The sequence below is a fragment of the Cervus elaphus genome, chromosome 12 (assembly GCF_910594005.1).
Source record: "Cervus elaphus chromosome 12, mCerEla1.1, whole genome shotgun sequence".
NCBI lineage: Eukaryota > Metazoa > Chordata > Mammalia > Artiodactyla > Cervidae > Cervus > Cervus elaphus.
The window spans coordinates 46,188,689-46,205,675 of NC_057826.1; the positions used below are offsets into that span (position 1 = coordinate 46,188,689).

A 16,987-nucleotide genomic window follows, 5' to 3' on the forward strand; every position below is an offset into this window, starting at 1 on the left:
CCTTGGTGGTTCAGTGGTTAAGAATCTACCTTGCAATGCTGGGGATGTGGATCCAATTACTGAACAGGAAACTAACATCCCACATGCCATGGAGCTACTGAGCCCATGTGCCACAACTAGAGAATCTGTGTGCCGCTGTGAAAGATCCTACTTTACCATGATTAAGACCTGACAAAAACAAAATAAATAAATAAATAAATTTTTTTTTAAAGTGGCCAGATTTGGTATCATATAAGGTAGCCTAACAGGAAACATGTGACTTCTGAAGTCAAGCAGAGATAGACTGATTCCATGTCTCCCCACCTACTGGCTACCCAGATGTTTTGCAGCCTTGGATTTTCAGGTTTCCATTCTATGAAAAAGAAGATAATGTACTCTACTTCACCCCATTGTTCTAAGGATTGAATGAGACACTCTTTGTGGAGTGACCAGCACAATGCTTGGCAGATGCTGGGTAGTCAGTAAATGCTGGTTCACGCTCATCTCCCCACGCTGGACAGATCAGATGGGGCTCTGAAGACCTAGAGCAATTTCTGAAATAGTCTCTGGGAAGCTTGAAACATGCATTTCTGACACAAAAGATTGCTGACTGGCTCGGAGTAGTTCACTAAGTCAGAAAAGATGACCCTATTTTTTGGCTAAATCTAACCATTTTCAATTAATTTTAAGTAGATATGTCATTTTCAAAAGAGTTATGACCAGCCTAAAATCAGGTTTAAATTACATAAAACACTCCAATCCATTCTAACCAATTCATACTTGTTCAAAAGAACCTCAATGGTTCATTCTGGTTGAGAATGAAAGAGTTAAGTTCAAAGACATTCTATCTACAAAACCATTTCTGATTGATCTAAAGCCACTTTGGCTAAAACCACATGTGTCTAACCATTTAGGTCTGGTTTCAAGAGCTCAAATAGGCTTCAGGCTGGTTTTAGCTAGCTCAAATAAGCTGTCACTTAGACAAGCAGGTTCTGACTGACTCATATGAGGTTTGATTGGTTCAGAATAAATTTTACTGAATCAAGTTAACAGTGACCAATTAAATCTATCTGCAACGGGGCCACAGTTGCTCTAATTTTATCAAAACACTTGTAGCTAGTTCAAGGTAAAAACTGGTTCAAAACAGTCCAAGTTGAGACTTCCCTGGTGGTCCAAAGGCAAAGACACAGTGTTCCCTATGCAGGAGTCCTGGATTTGATCCCTAGTCAGGGAACACGGGGCTTCCCTTGTGGCTCAGCCGGTAAAGAATCCACCTGCAATGTAGAAAACCTGGGTTTGATCCTGGCTTGGGAAGATCCCCTGGAGAAGGGAAAGGCTACCCACTCCAGTATTCTGGCCTGGAGAATTCCAGACTGTATAGTCCATGAAGTCATAAAGAGTCAGACACAATTGTGCAACTTTCACTTTCACTTTCAGGGAACTAGATCCCACATGTCACAATTAAGACTTTGCATGCCACAACAAAGACTGAAGATCCCACATGTTGCAACTAAGACCCAGTGCGGCCAAAAAATAAGCATTTAAAAAAAAAAGTCCAAGTTGACTGATCAGATGTTCAGTTTAAGACTAAAAAAGTAAAATGATAATCAGAACTACCAAAAGCAATGGTTTGGTGTTTTAAACTTAATCAATAAGTTTAAAATTTTAAACTTATTGCCAAATCAATAAACTTAAAATTTTATTTATAATCACCTCAATTGTAGACAACTTGAACTCAAAAATGTATCTCCACCACAGTATAGTATCTTCCTACAACTGAACAGTTTGTCCATGTTGGAGTACAGTATACTGGTTGGGAGAAAGGACACTATCCAAGGAGAAAACAATAAACAACAGGAAAAGGCATGATGAGTGACACTTGCCTCTTGGGTTGAGAACTCACTCTCTGACTTATCTCAAGGATCTGGCAGCAAAACATTGATCTGTGATCCAACAATGAAATATAAATTTCAGTTGGGTGGAACATTCAGGAAATTGGGAGGTTATTTAGAGTTTGTCCAAACTTGGACACAATGACCAGGCCAGTTTGGGTTAACAGAGACCAGAATTCTAAACAGTAAGGAAATAAAAGGTTTCAGGGAACAGGCCAGGTCTTCAAATTGTTAATAGAGATTTTTTTCAGAGTTTTGGCAGGGTATTCATGGTGATAGGTTTCTTGTCTGAGATTCTGGTAGGTCTTCACATAGAAACATCTTCGTATGAAAAATTATTTTTGTTTCTTATTTTTGTTACTCAAGTCCTGAATGGTGTCTCTGGAGCCTATTCTTCAGGAGACAAAATATCCCACTCCTCAACTACGGAAATAATGAATTATTTTTCAGTATCAGTTCAGTCGCTCAGTCGTGTCCGACTCCTTGCAACCCCATGAACCGTGGCACACCAGGCCTCCCTGTCCATCACCAACTCCTGGAGTCCACCCAAACTCATGCCCACTGAGTTGGTGATGCCATCCAACCATCTCATGCTCTGTCGTCCCCTTCTCCTCCTGCCCTCAATCTTTCTCAGCATCAGGGTCTTTTCAAATGAGTCAGCTCTTCACATCAGGTGGCCAAAGGATTGGAGTTTCAGCGTCAACATCAGTCCTTCCAATGAACACCCAGGACTGATCTCCTTTAGGATGGACTGGTTGGATCTCCTTGCAGTCCAAGGGACTCTCAAGAGTCTTCTCCAACACCACAGATCAAAAGCATCAGTTCTTTGGCACTCAGCTTTCTTTATAGTCCAACTCTCACATCCATACATGACTACTGGAAAAACCATAGCCTTGACTAGACAGACACTTTTGTTGGCAAAGTAACATCTCTGCTTTTTAATATGCTGTCTAGGTTGGTCATAACTTTCCTTCTAAGGAGTAAGCGTCTTTTAATTTCATGGCTGCAATCACCATCTGCACTGATTTTGGAGCCCAAAAAAATAAAGCCAGCCACTGTTTCCACTGTTTCCCGTCTATTTGCCATGAGGTGATCGAACCAGATGCCATGATCTTAGTTTTCTGAATGTTGAGCTTTAAGCCAACTTTTTCACTCTCCTCTTTCACTTTCATCAAGAGGCTCTTTAGTTCTTCTTCACTTTCTGCCATAAGGGTGGTGTCATCTGCATATCTGAGGTTATTGATATTTCTCCCGGCAATCTTGATTCCAGCTTGTGCTTCCTCCAGCCCAGTGTTTCTCATGATGTACTCTGCATATAAGTTAAATAAGCAGGGTGACAATATACAGCCTTGACGTACTCCTTTTCCTATTTGGAACCAGTCTGTTGTTCCATGTTCAGTTCTAACTGTTGCTTCCTGACCTGCATACAGGTTTCTCAAGAGGCAGGTCAGGTGGTCTAGTATTCCCATCTCTTTTTATGTTGGCATTTTAGAGCACAAAGGGGAACAGAATAAAATACACAATGCAAAATCTGGGGCACCCAAACAACATGTCGTGCACACAATTTCCAGCAAGTACTCCAACCTACTGATCCTTGGGAAGCCAGTTCATCAAGCCCTCCCAATTGCATTGCTCTTACTAAAAATATGTCAGATGCCCACATGTCAAGCAATTTGCATGCATTAGGGCAAAACCCTCATCACAGCCCTAAAGATACACATCATACATACTTCCTCCCTCGGAAAAATCTCAGTGTCTTTCTATCATGAATGCCACAATGAAAGGATGAGTAAGTGAGTTTTGGGAAGTCTATCACATGTCAACCTGGGCTCAATTCCAATGTATTGTTGAGAAACAGAAAGAAGCGGAGGTTAAGAGCATGGACTCTAGAACTGAATCACCCACATGTGAGTTCAGTCATGTCACTTTAGAAAACTTAACGTCTTTTAGGGTCTCCATTTTAAAAATGGGAATGATATCCTATTTTATTAATACTATTATGTGTATGCTTTGTTATTTTAACTTTCTTATAAGTAGGGTGTATCTTATATTTCACAGTTTTACAACCTATGACAACTTGCAACTGTTAGTAAATAAAATGGCACTAGAAATACAGTTGTGTGAAAACCTTTCAATAGCATCTTCTAGCAAAATCAAGATACAGCATCAACACATTTAGATTTGGTGAAGCACAATAGTACATCTATCTCAAACGTCTGTTGTGAGGATTGAGTTAGTGTATACATATAAAGTTTGGAATAGTGCTTGGCACACAATAACTGCTATTAGCATCATAACCTAGCAGTCTAGTTCTGAAGGGTTAATACCCAGGCAATCTTCCTTCCTAGAAACCTAAAAAAATAACTTAATCCCTAAAGTAAAAAAAGACACAAAATAAGACTCTATGGAGACCATTTGAACATAAGGTCACTTCTTTAAACACAATGCCTCCTGGAGGAAGTAGCATCTAAACCTCAAGGAAATGTCTTTTATTAATAAAAGTCAAGAATGCCCTCAATTTTGGATAGGCAAAAAAAAAAAAAGACTTTCTTATCCAGCTCACTTCTTTCTTTCCTCCTTACACAAATATTTTTTCAAAGTGCTCTCCACCCTCACTCTCATGATAGTAACAATAGAAGACAAGGAACACCCACTTCTTCAACAAGTACCATGTGGTGACAAATACCTGGTAAGAGAAAGTCAATGATCTTCTTCCTTATTTAAAAAATAAAATACATTTTAATTGCTCTTCATGAAATAAGATAGAAGAAAATGGTTTAGCTAAAACAAACGGGAAAGACCCCTCTCTGTGTGAATCTCGGTGTCTCTATGTGCCTCTCTCTCCCTCACACACACACACACAACATAGTCCAAACTCTCCATGAAGCTCCCTATTAAATTCAGTCATAGATTCCAGTCTTAGGATCCCCTATCACAAGGCAGAGTCATTCTACAGTTACCCCAGATAATCTGGCCAGTTCTTGAAAGCCTGATTTTCCCTCTATCAACCATATTTAGTACAGAGATTAACAAAGCAGGGGGAGATGGTATTACCTGAACCACTACCACACGCCACAAATGGCAGGAGACAGTCACACGTTTTGTCATCATCCTTAAGGAGAACTTCAAGACTGTATAAGAAAGGGATGTTTTCTTAATATGGTGGTAAGTAGGTTTGGGTTCAAATTCTGAACACTTGTTGGTGTGACTTGGTCCAAGTTCGTCACACTAAGCCTGCATTCTTAAACTACAAAGTAGAACTAACATTACAAACCTCACTGGGTTACTTTAAAGATGAAGTGACATAAACCACAGAAAATTTTAGCACACTGCTTGGTTTGAATCGTGTTCAACAACTGAAATTTCTCTTTATCAATACTACTACTAAAGCATAGCCTCATCACATTCTTATTAGGCAAAGTATGTAATTTTACAACCAGTGCCTGAACCTTCTGAAAAAATTGAAAAATTCAATTTAGCTGCTGTCATGTACGAGACCTTTATCACAAAAGTTACCTTGGCATTCTGATCTAACAGTGAGTTTTAACTGGGTAATTTCAGCACTGTCAGAGCTAGAGTGTTCATCACCAAAGCATTTTATAATACACCAAGATCTGAGTAGGTGCAATGTGTGTTTACCAAATGAGCTCTGGCTATCACTGTCTCAGGTCACTGCAATTGCTATACCCTGAAATGAAACACATTTACTTTCACTGCGAAAGCAAGATGTATACTGCCCAAGAGTGGGGCTCCCCATTTCTACAATAGAAGACAGCCTCTGCTCTCTGTGCACATGACCTTCCTCTTCTCAATTTCTGGTCTAGTTTGAATGGATATGTTTCCACCCTACTCAACAGGTTGGAAAAGGTCAGTTTTCATTCCAATCCCAAAGAAAGGCAATCCCAAAGAATGCTCAAACTACCGCACAATTGCACTCATCTCACACGCTACAGTAATGCTCAAAATTCTCCAAGCCAGGCTTCAGCAATATGTGAACTGTGAACTTCCAGATGTTCAAGCTGGATTTAGAAAAGGCAGAGGAACCAGAGATCAAATTGCCAACATTCGCTGAATCATGGAAAAAGCAAGAGTTCCAGAAAAACATATATTTCTGCTTTATTGACTATGCCAAAGCCTTTGACTGTGTGGATCACAATAAACTGTGGAACATTCTGAAAGAGATGGGCCAACCAGACCATCCAACCTGCCTCTTGAGAAACCTGTATGCAGGTCAGGAAGCAACAGCTAGAACTGGACATGGAACGACAGACTGGTCCCAAATAGGAAAAGGAGTACGTCAAGGCTGTATATTGTCACCCTGCTTATTTAACTTATATGCAGACTACATCATGAGAAACGCTGGGCTAGAGGAAGCACAAGCTGGAATCAAGATTGCCGGGAGAAATATCAATAATCTCAGACATGCAGATGACACCACCCTTATGGCAGAAAGTGAAAGAGGAGAGTGAAAAAGTTGGCTTAAAGCTCAACATTCAGAAAACTAAGATCATGGCATCTGATCCCATCACTTCATGGCAAATAGATGGGGAAACAGTGGAAACAGTGTCAGACTTTATTTTGGGGGGCTCCAAAACCACTGCAGATGGTGATTGCAGCCATGAAATTAAAAGACGCTTACTCCTTAAAAGGAAAGTTATGACCAACCTAGATAGCATATTAAAAAGCAGAGACATTACTTTGCCAACAAAGGTCCATCTAGTCAAGACTATGGTTTTTCCAGTGGTCATGTATGGATGTGAGAGTTGGACTACAAAGAAAGCTGAGCACTGAAGAATTGATGCTTTTGAACTATGGTGTTGGAGAAGACCCTTGAGAGTCCCTTGGACTGCAAGGAGATACAACCAGTCCATCCTAAAGGAGATCAGTCCTGAATATTCATTGGAAGGACTGATGCTGAAGCTGAAACTCCAATACTTTGGCCACCTCATGTGAAGAGTTGACTCATTGGAAAAGACCCTGATGCTGGGAGGGATTGGGGGCAGGAGGAGAAGGGGACGACAGAGGATGAGATGGCTAGATGGCATCACCAACTCGATGGGCATGAGTTTGAGTAAACTCCAGGAGTTTGTGATGGACAGGGAGGCCTGGCGTGCTGCGATTCATGGGGTCGCAAAGAGTCGGACACGATTGAGCAACTGAACTGAACTGAACAGGTTGACAGTGAAATAGATGAAATTATAAGCAAAGAGCTTATCTTGTTTGTGCAAAGATCTCAGGTAGGGACTTTCCTGATGGTCTGGTGGCTAAGATTCTGAGCTCCCAATGCAGGGAGCCAAGGTTCAATTCCTGGTCAGGGAAGTAGATACCACATGTTGCAACCAAGACACAATGCAGCCAAATAAATAAAAGTAAATATTAAAAACATTAAAAGAAAAAAAAAGATTCCATGTGCCATAACGAAAATCAAAGATCCCATGTGCTACAACTAAGACTTGGTGCAAACAAATAATTATTCTTTTCAAGAAGATCTTAGGTAGAGAAAAGTTACATAGGCTTTGAAAAATAGAAACAGGAATGTCTTTCTTCCTTGTCTCCTTATTGAAAGATGAGTTTGGCTTTATCCAAATTCAGAATATTAGATTATAAGTGCATTACATATTCACCTATAATCTATGATTTGTAAATGGATTCTTCTCAATATAGTGTTTTGTAGTAATATCATACATCCACCATTGATAGTGAAAAGAGAGGCATGTGACTAAAAACTGACAGAATCTAAATTTACATATCTTAATATTTATACATGTGCCTGTTACATAGGAATATTCCATTTTCCCTATTTAAACAAAGTGAAAAGACTAACTTCTAGCAGATGATGATATCTAAATGCCATTTAGATGATATATAAAGTGACAAATTATTCAAGGAAAAAACAGAATTATCTACAAAAACTGTTGAATTAAATATACATTCCCAAATATTGCCAGGACATCCAAATATATCATGTGTAAAAGCATTCTTCAGACATTTGCAATTCTTTATGAGTATTACAGAGAAGGCCCAGAATAAAGAAAAAATAAACAGTCCCAACCCAAGAGTTCACCTACTATTTCTAAGATGTTACCATCACCTCTGTAGGTAACCAACATAAACCGGTAGACCAATAATTCAAGCAACTACAAAAAGCAGAGGCACCAGAATGTTCCATGGAAGTAGAAAATGTTCTTCTGGAAGACCACTGTCAACAACTCAAATGAGATACTGGCTTTTTTGTTTTTTTAAACTATAGAGATCATTGATTCATTTATTCCAAAGATGTTATTTGTTGTCCACACCTCTTTTAGGATCAGAATATGAATGTTTACCAAAATTTATGAAAAGTAAACACTGGGTGTTGTATTGCTCATAGTTTGTGACAAGTACATCCTGTTTTATAGACACAGAGTAACAGGAATAAAGGTGTAATACAGAATCTGTCACTTGTAAAATATAGGCAATACCGTGGTAATAGGAGTGGCTGTTTGGTTTGCTGAGTAATATCTCAAATAACATGAAAGTATCCCCATAATGGTCACAACCACATGTCCTGTCAATGGAATGTCTCACCTGTGGCTAAATGTGCTTCTTAAAGACACCATGAAGCAAGGAAGACTCCAAGAATTACAAAGAAGTGCAATACCTGTGAAGTCTACTCCCTCGAAGACAATGAAACATAGGTGTCAGAGTCAAGGTCTCCTAAATTCAAACAATGGGACACCACCACCCACCTGTGTAAAGTGAGTAGCAAAATGCATGATGGAAATCAATATATCATAGCTCTTCTAATGACTACAACAGATTAAGGTTTGAAAACTGATATTATGACATTAAGACTGGTGTCTTTTCCATGATATCATAAGAGGGACACTGAACCTAATAAAGCTCCTAAAGAATGGAGTAAAAACATTTTCTGAAAATGGAAAAGGAGGAGTGACCTAAGCTTGGTTCGGTTCAGTTGCTTAGTCGTATCCGACTCTTTTCGATCCCATAGACTGCAGCACGCCAGGCCTCCCTGTCCATCACCAACTCCCAGAGTTTACTCAAACTCATGTCCATTGAGTTGGTGATGCCATCCAACCATCTTATCCTCTGTAGTCCCCTTCTCCTCCTGCCTTCGATCTTTCCCAGCATCAGGATCTTTTAAATGAGTCAGTTCTTCGCATCAGGTGGCCATGGTATTGGAGTTTTAGCTTAAGCATCAGTCCTTCCAAAGAGTATTCAGGACTGGAGAAGGAAATGGCAAAACACTTCAGTATTCTTGCCTTGAAAGAACCCCATGAACAGTATGAAAAGACCTAAGCTCCCTGGAAGGCAATATATCTGCAAGACTAACTGATTCATAGAGGAAATTCTGCTATTAAGTTTTGAAGAAGTAGAAGTGAAGAGTTGTTGGCTATGTCAGAGTGACGCCAAACTCCCAGGGCCAAGACTCAAAGATGGAAATATGAGGAGTGAGCATGTTGCTACCACAGACAGAACTGGAAGGATTACAAATGAAGAAGCACTCAAAGGACCTGAAATTGAAGAATGCATTTCCAAGGTTGCAAAACACCTTGGAATACCCTTTATGTGTATTTATGACTGAGGATCAGAGTTGAGGACTCTGCCGAGTCTGGTCCTCCTGGAATGTGGGAGGGTTGGAAGGCCTTTGGCCAACACAATCTGGCTGTCCATGTGCATCTCACCTGCCTCAAAGCTTTTCATGTGAGGTAACACAGGGAAGATGCTGATTTCTCAGAGGAAATGCACCCAGTCAAGAAAAGAATCACCTCGCTTTGTGGTGGAGCAACAATGCTTCTTCCACAACAAGAAAATTTTAGGATGAAAAAAACTGTGAATTAAAAGAATCCAGACCTGTTGAAGATGACTTTCCAAACAATAAAAACAGTGGGGTAAATATCCCTGAGTTGGTAGTAGCTGGGGAAGAGAGGGTTCCTTCATCATTGCCTTTTTAAAAAACTAGGACAAAAACTCTATATTTATTCATGTAGAGAAACTGTGTCCAGGGTATACCACCGCCCTGCCTTTCTAGACTCCTTTATTTGCATACTAGGACATCATTGTCACTGTTGTTTTGTAAGTGTGATTTTCTACAGTGTACTGTAACATTTCCCTGACTTCTTAATCAAAGGGCACAGACTGTACCTCATCTTTTCTGTGATGAGATGCACTGTGCCCCAGTGGCTCAGCGGTAAAGAATCCACCTGCCAAGGCGGGAGATGCGGATTCAATCCCTGTGTCAGCAAGATCCCCTGGAGGAGGAAATGGCAATGCACTCCAGTATTCTTGCCTGGAAAATTTCAAGAACAGAAAAGGCTGGGGGGGGTCACAAAGAGTCGGACACAACTGAGCACGCACGCACTGTACGTAACTGCATACTTTCAGGAGCTGTGAATGGTGAGGGCTCCTACTCCACACACCCGACTGAGGTGAAGCATTGGTCTGGCATACAGACACTCACGAAGGCCACTAAGATGCACTGGATATGTCTTTATTTCTCCCTCGTTCTGTCAACCCCATAGCCTTGCCTGTGCTGACCACATCAGAGCACAGCTGTTCTCTGCCCCAGGGATATGCTTCTCAGATGCAGGCTGGCTTATGAAAGCACATCATCTCTTCACAGCTGGTTTTCTTTTCCACAGTCTCCTGTCCACCCTATGATTCCCTCCTGTTGGGTCCCATGTCTATTCATTGCCCTGAGTCATGACCCCTCTGCTCTCTCTCCTTTTCTGGCTTTCCTGTCTCTCATCTCCAGGTACTCGTCCTAAACTTCAGCTTGTGCGAGTAAAAACTGACCTTACACCATCAATGCCAGTCAATGAATATTGGTGCTCTCCTTATAATGGTGAGCGGCTACCTCAATTTTAAGGTATTGGACCCTCCTTCACAAGCTCATTAGGGACTTCTGCTTTTCCAATAAGGAAAGAGGAGTTTTCCTCCAGCTAAGTCTGGGAACAGGGCCATTTCTGAAACCCAAGTGCTTCTCCATGGTGCCAGCTTGGGTTTTATCATATATTGATGAAAAGGCAGCATACAGACACAAGTTGATCATGAGTTTAAAACACTATTGTCTGTAAATATTCCACCATATGTTAACTTAGTTCTTTTAAAAACAGTAAAATAGGCTCAGGAAAAAAAAATCAAACTATTTCCTGACGTTTTAGCAGCACCAGACAACAGTACTCGGATTCTTAGCCTCTCTTGTTTGGTGTTGATAAGCTCTAAACAGCCGGCTATAGGTCTTTCTAGCTCTCATCAGATCCACTGTCTCTGTTAATATACTTACAACACATGTTTAGCTGCTCCCTACATATCATATTCTTTAACAGCTAAATCAAAAGGGAAAAAAAAAGAAACTCACCTATGGCCCAGGTCCAGTGGGATATACTTCTTGTTGATTCTCAAGAAGTCTTGCCCAGTTCCAACTATTCAGTAGGCAGTCTTAGCAAGGGACTGTTTGCATTTCTATCAACAGCTGTGTATATAGACTAGGGTGTGCCTTGAGTTTACTTATGCAAAAGAGGACAGAAGTACTTGCAGTCACCCAGCCTATCTGACAGCCTATCAGTCTGTCAGATCACATTGTTGGCTTTTTTGTGATTATTGTTCTTGTTTTCTAATTTTATTACCTTTGGGTCAGTAAATGTGGTCTGCTTAATATCAAATTGGGGAGGGGGTTTTTAAATATGAAAATAATCTGTATTCCCTGTTTGTTGCATGCAGAATTAGATATGTGCTAGTTCAAGCCAGTTAGTTGCATTTTTCAGTCTGATATATCCTTGTTTATGTTTTTCTACTTCTCCTGTTAGGTTCCAAGGAAATAATGTATCTTATTTTAGAAAATTAAGCACAAGACAATGTCTTAAAGGAGATGAAAATAACACATCATAAAAAAACAAGGCACTGCAGTCCTTATGAGAAGCCTCAAGTCTGTGGGATCTCAAGCCTTCTGGGATCCATAGAGGTGCTTTAAGAGTCTATAATTATTCAAATGCCTTTTTTCCACTTTATTATTATTTTTTTAACTGGAATAAAAATCTACAGTCAAATGAGTTATAATCCACACTCAGAGGTCTCCAAACTGCTCACTGACACTGCCTGGCAAAGTTATTTGCTAGACTAGTGCACATTACAACCCTCTCAATTAATGGCACATTTACGAGAGAATTCCAAATACTATTCCAAATACTATATAGTATTTGGCATTCTCATAAATGTGTCATTAATTGAGAAGGTTATAATGCATACTAGTCTTTCCTTATTTTCTTTCATTTTTAAAAATCTGGAGTGAATTCACATGTCCACTCTTGTGAGAGTAGTTAAGGAAGCATGTGTGAGCCACACTCAGTAAGTGACAGCAAGGCTCAGGCATGTCTGTTCAGCACACAGTGGCTTTTTTCCTGTTAGGACAGTCAATTGAGCAATAAGGAATGAACACAGTATGTTGCATCCTAGCATTTTATTACAGATCACTACAGAGATGATTTTATGTTTGGGGAGCTTCTTGTCTGACTTAGAGCAGTTTTAAGTTTGGGTTACTTTTTGTCCATAGCAGGTCAGTGTCTTCACAGCCAGCTGGATGCCCTGGCACTTGGACTCAAAACTACCTAACGTCACTGCCGCAGATCCTTCACTCCTCAGAAAACTGCTCTTGTCCAGCTGGTTGCAAACTTTCCTTAGCAAGTTTCTTCAAATGAAATCTTACCTGTCACTCTAATATATAAAACAGGTGAATTTAGAACCATTCTGGTGAAAGAAGTGAAGGTAAGCCCACTTCCAAGGCCTGTGAACCCAACAAGGTCCTAACAAGCACTCCACCGTATACATGTGGAAAACCAGTGTGGAAAGCTCAACCTCAAATGGCTCTGAATCATCTCATTTGCCTTCAACTTTGTACCCAACACTTTCTTTCTCCCTACATACCTCAGACTGACAGCTCATTACAAGGTCTGCTAGGCTTTTTCATTCAACATCTCCTAAAGACACCATCTCTCAAATCTTGCCCACTTAACCACAACCTTAGGACTCTTCATATCTGGGAGCGAAAATCTGGAATGTATTGAAAGGCCATGGTAAGAACTCCAAGAAGGGCTACCTGGAGCTTCAGAGAATAAGGAAAGAGTCTTGGAAACAATGATCATTGAGTCACTCAAAGGGAAAGGAGAGCTGTGGATCTACTGCTGAATAGTCCAGGGAAAATCTAGACCAAACTGGCCAGAGACGAACCAAGCAGTAGCATCCTCCTTGGAACAGAAAACCAGTGTACTTGCAAAATGGAACTACTGGAAGGATGTTCATAACAAGCTACCCTGTTGATTTTTTCCTAAAGGGCATTACAAAGTACAGTCACATTCTTCTTGATGGACTCAACAACCTATGCTTGGGCAGAACCCTCAGGAGTCAAGATATGCTTTGAAGAACACAATGAAATGATATAGCAAACTTACTATATGATACAGCAAAATAACTGAAAACATATTATTTTGCTCTGTATCCTAAGCCACTTTGTACTAAGGTACAGCCGAGAATAACAGAGCAGATGGGATAAAAACCTAAAATCCTCTCCACTAACTTGACTTTTCCCATAAATTCAAAAGAAATTACTAGTATTATATTTTCTCCACAGGACCCCTTGTTCCAGCTAATGGCTGTATCATGGGGAATGCTACACATGCAACAACTGCTACTTAGACCCATCAGCAAGTTCCAGGGAAGGAGGAAAGGGCACAGGTAAGATGGGAAAAGAGCAACCTCTAGTGTTCCCTAACCAAGAAGGCAGCCTCATATGAAGGTGGCACAGAACCAACTTCACTTCAGAAGGGCTAAATACAAATGGAGGTCCCAGACAGGTGGACAGAGTCACACCAGAGTTGAACACCAACAAACTAAGGAGTAGATCAAAAAGGGGGAGAGGTGGCTTATGAATTCGAGGAACTCAGGAGGACACCTACCCACACACACTGGGAAGACCACTTAGTTCCTCAGGAACCGCACTCAGAAAAGACCCAGGTAGTAGTTACTTTATCAAAAGCCAGAGAGATTCTTACCTAAGTCAGGGAAAGTATTCCAACAAGTTGCTCCCTCCTGCTTAACCCATGCAATTTCCAAGCCTCCCTAATTGACCCAGACAGGTTCCTGCCCTGCGCAAATGGAAAACTCAAGCATTCAGGTTAGAACTTGGTTCCCAAACCTATACCTGTCTTTGTCATCAACCAGATAGTAAGGACACCTACGGGAACCAAGCTCCTATTTTCTTTTTTGGCCACATTGTGTAGCATGTGTTAGTTCCCACCTCAAACCCATGCCCCCTGCTTTGGAAGTTTGGAGTCATAACCATTGGGCCACAAGGGAAGTTCCAAGTTCTATTTTCTGAATGCATCTATTAGAAAGACATTTGAAGGGAGGGGACTAAGAATATAGGGGTCAAAGTCAGTGAGCAAGATGGTCACTCAGAAACAATCTACAGGGCCTGATTAAAAAAAAAAGAGTGAATAAAGAGACCTCAATATAGGTATGCTAAGGCAAAATAAAGATTCTGTGTTAGCAAGGAAACTATGAATCTGCAGGAAAACAAGTCAAGAGGGGAAAGAAAATTACAGACAAGAGGAGCATAAAACACATGAAAGGAACACCATGAGGATGTAAGTATTTGTGCATGAATAACAGATAGACAAGCAGCAACTTTAGAAACTTCAAGGGTTTGGAGGAAACTGAAGAAACATGTAATACTGTACTTCAGCTTAATGAGAATAAAATGAGAATCTATATATGAAAGAGGTGACCTCAAAGTAGTAAAAAAGGTTTTATAAGCTACACATGAAAATCATTCTCATAATTCTATAATCATGCCTTAATAGACCCATTTGTTAAAAGTATAAAGTTAGCCCTCACATGGGCTTCCCTTGTGACTCATTTGGTAAAGACTCTGAGAGATGGGAATACCAGACCACCTGACCTGCCTCTTGAGAAACCTATATGGAGGTCAAGAAGCAACAGAACTGGACATGGAACAACAGACTGGTTCCAAATAGAGAAAGGAGCATGTCAAGGCTATCTACTGTCCCCCTGCTTATTTAACTTATATACAGAGTACATCATGTGAAATGCCAGGCTGGATGAAGCACAAGCTGGAATCAAGATTGCTAAAAGAAACATCAATAAGCTCAGATATGCAGATGACACCACCCTTACAGCACAAAGTGAAGAACTGAAGAGCCTCCTGATGAAAGTGAAAGAGGAGAGTGAAAAAGTTGGCTTAAAACTCAATATTCAGAAAACTAAGATCATGGCATCCGGTCCCATCACTTCATGGCAAATATATGGGGAAGCAATAGAAACAGTGATGACTTATTTTTTGGGGATGCAAAATCACTGCAGATGGTGACTTCAGTCATGAAATTAAAAGACTCTTGCTCCTTGGAAGAAAAGCTAAGACCAACCTAGACAGCATATTAAAAAGCAGAGACATTACTTTATCAACAAAGGTCCATCTAGTCAAAGCTATGGTTTTTCCAGTAGTCATGTATGGATGTGAGAGTTGGACTACAAAGAAAGCTGAATGCCAAAGAATTGATGCTTTTGAACTGTGGTGTTGGAGAAGACTCTTGAGAGTCCCTTGGAGTGCAAGGAAATCTAACCAGTCCATCCTAAAGGAGATCAGTCCTGGATGTTCATTGTAAGGACTGATGCTGAAGCTGAAACTCCAATACTTTGGCCACCTGATGTGAAGAACTAACTCATTTGAAAAGACCCTGATGCTGGAAAGATTGAAGGCAGGAGGAGAAGGGGACGACAGAGGATGAGATGATTGGATGGCATCACCGACGCGATAGACATGAGTTTGAGTAGGCTCTGGGAGGTGGTGATGGACAGGGAAGTCTGGCATGCTGCAGTCCATGGAGTCACAAAGAGTTGGACACGACAGAGCAACTGAACTGAACTAGCCCTCACATACCAATAAATTTGATTGCAAAAGTTAGTAAGTTAAGCATTTTGACCCCAAGAATTATCTTTCCATTAAAATAATGATGTTGTCACTGATATCATTTTAATTTAGAACTTTCCTATTTATTTGTACATCACAGAAAAATACAATTGCTATATAGCTATTAAACACTGAAAATAAACCAAAACTCCTAACAATGATACTGAAATTTTCCTAGAAATGAGTATCACCTTAAAAGTTCAAATGTTCAAGAAAATGTTTTAAGCAAATGTTCAAGAAAAGCTTTTCCATATTTACATTTTAGATAGAACATGATAAAGAACTTTTCTGCATAGAAATTACAATTTTTTATTTGAAATAATTTCCCTTAACTACTGGTACCTCTAAGCAGTTGAGATACATATAGCTTTAGCTTTTATAAAATAGTTCTAAAATGAACATTTCTGACACAGAAAAGAACAGACTAAAGTTCTATTACTTCTCTAAAAGCTCTTGATCTTGATCTCTGTAGGAGACAGAACTTCACAAAAGAAAATGTGTAGGCTTCTCTGAGGAAACTGGACATTTACTGCATGCATTCTAATGCAAGAGGCTTCACATCTGGTTCAGATACAAAATGACTGTTAACTCAGCAGATGCAGTGTGACTTTCCAAACCAAAATCTGGAGCATGTGGTCTGTCAGTGGATTTTTATGATCCTTTTGGGAAAAGGCAGAATTGGAAATACAGTTTAGCTGTCAAAGTACTGGAATTTCTAAAGCACCTCACTAACTTTCAGGGCAGTGCAAAAAAAGAAAGTGAAATGAAGCAGTCCCAGAACATCCACGGCGCTGGTCATCACAACACATCTCTGGGTACGGAGGACACGTGCAGTCATTTGAATTCCCTTCACTTCTGACCATCAGGACTCAGGACTGAGACCCTATTGATCGCCATAGTAGAGAAAAGGGGAGGGAAGTTGTTTCACCAGCAACAACCTTGTCTACTTATGTTCCTTTTCTCACGGCCTCAGTAATTAACAGAATGATCATGAACTAAGCCAAGTGCTTCTCTACCCATTCAAATCTCACCCTAGAAATCAATTCTCCAAAGCCACATTAAGGTCTGGATATTCCTTTAATCAACGTTTTCTCAATGTATCTGAGTGCTCTATCTTCATTAACCTGGCCAG

General features: G+C 40.2%; 1 protein-coding gene across 9 annotated transcripts in view; it reads right to left on the bottom strand.

Moving 5' to 3' along the window:
* The window catches only part of RAB27A (RAB27A, member RAS oncogene family), an 85,613-nt gene that overhangs the window by 30,246 nt on the left and 38,380 nt on the right, over positions 1-16,987 (bottom strand). Inside the window, exon 1 of one of the 9 annotated variants that reach the window (XM_043921158.1) lies at positions 11,233-11,335. The exons of 7 other annotated variants lie outside the window; for them this stretch is intronic. The gene's annotated coding sequence lies outside the window, so the exon portion shown is untranslated. Of the gene's footprint in view, positions 1-4,925; positions 4,951-11,232; positions 11,336-16,987 lie in introns of those variants that run through there. One more of the 9 variants, XM_043921156.1, reaches the window with a different exon arrangement.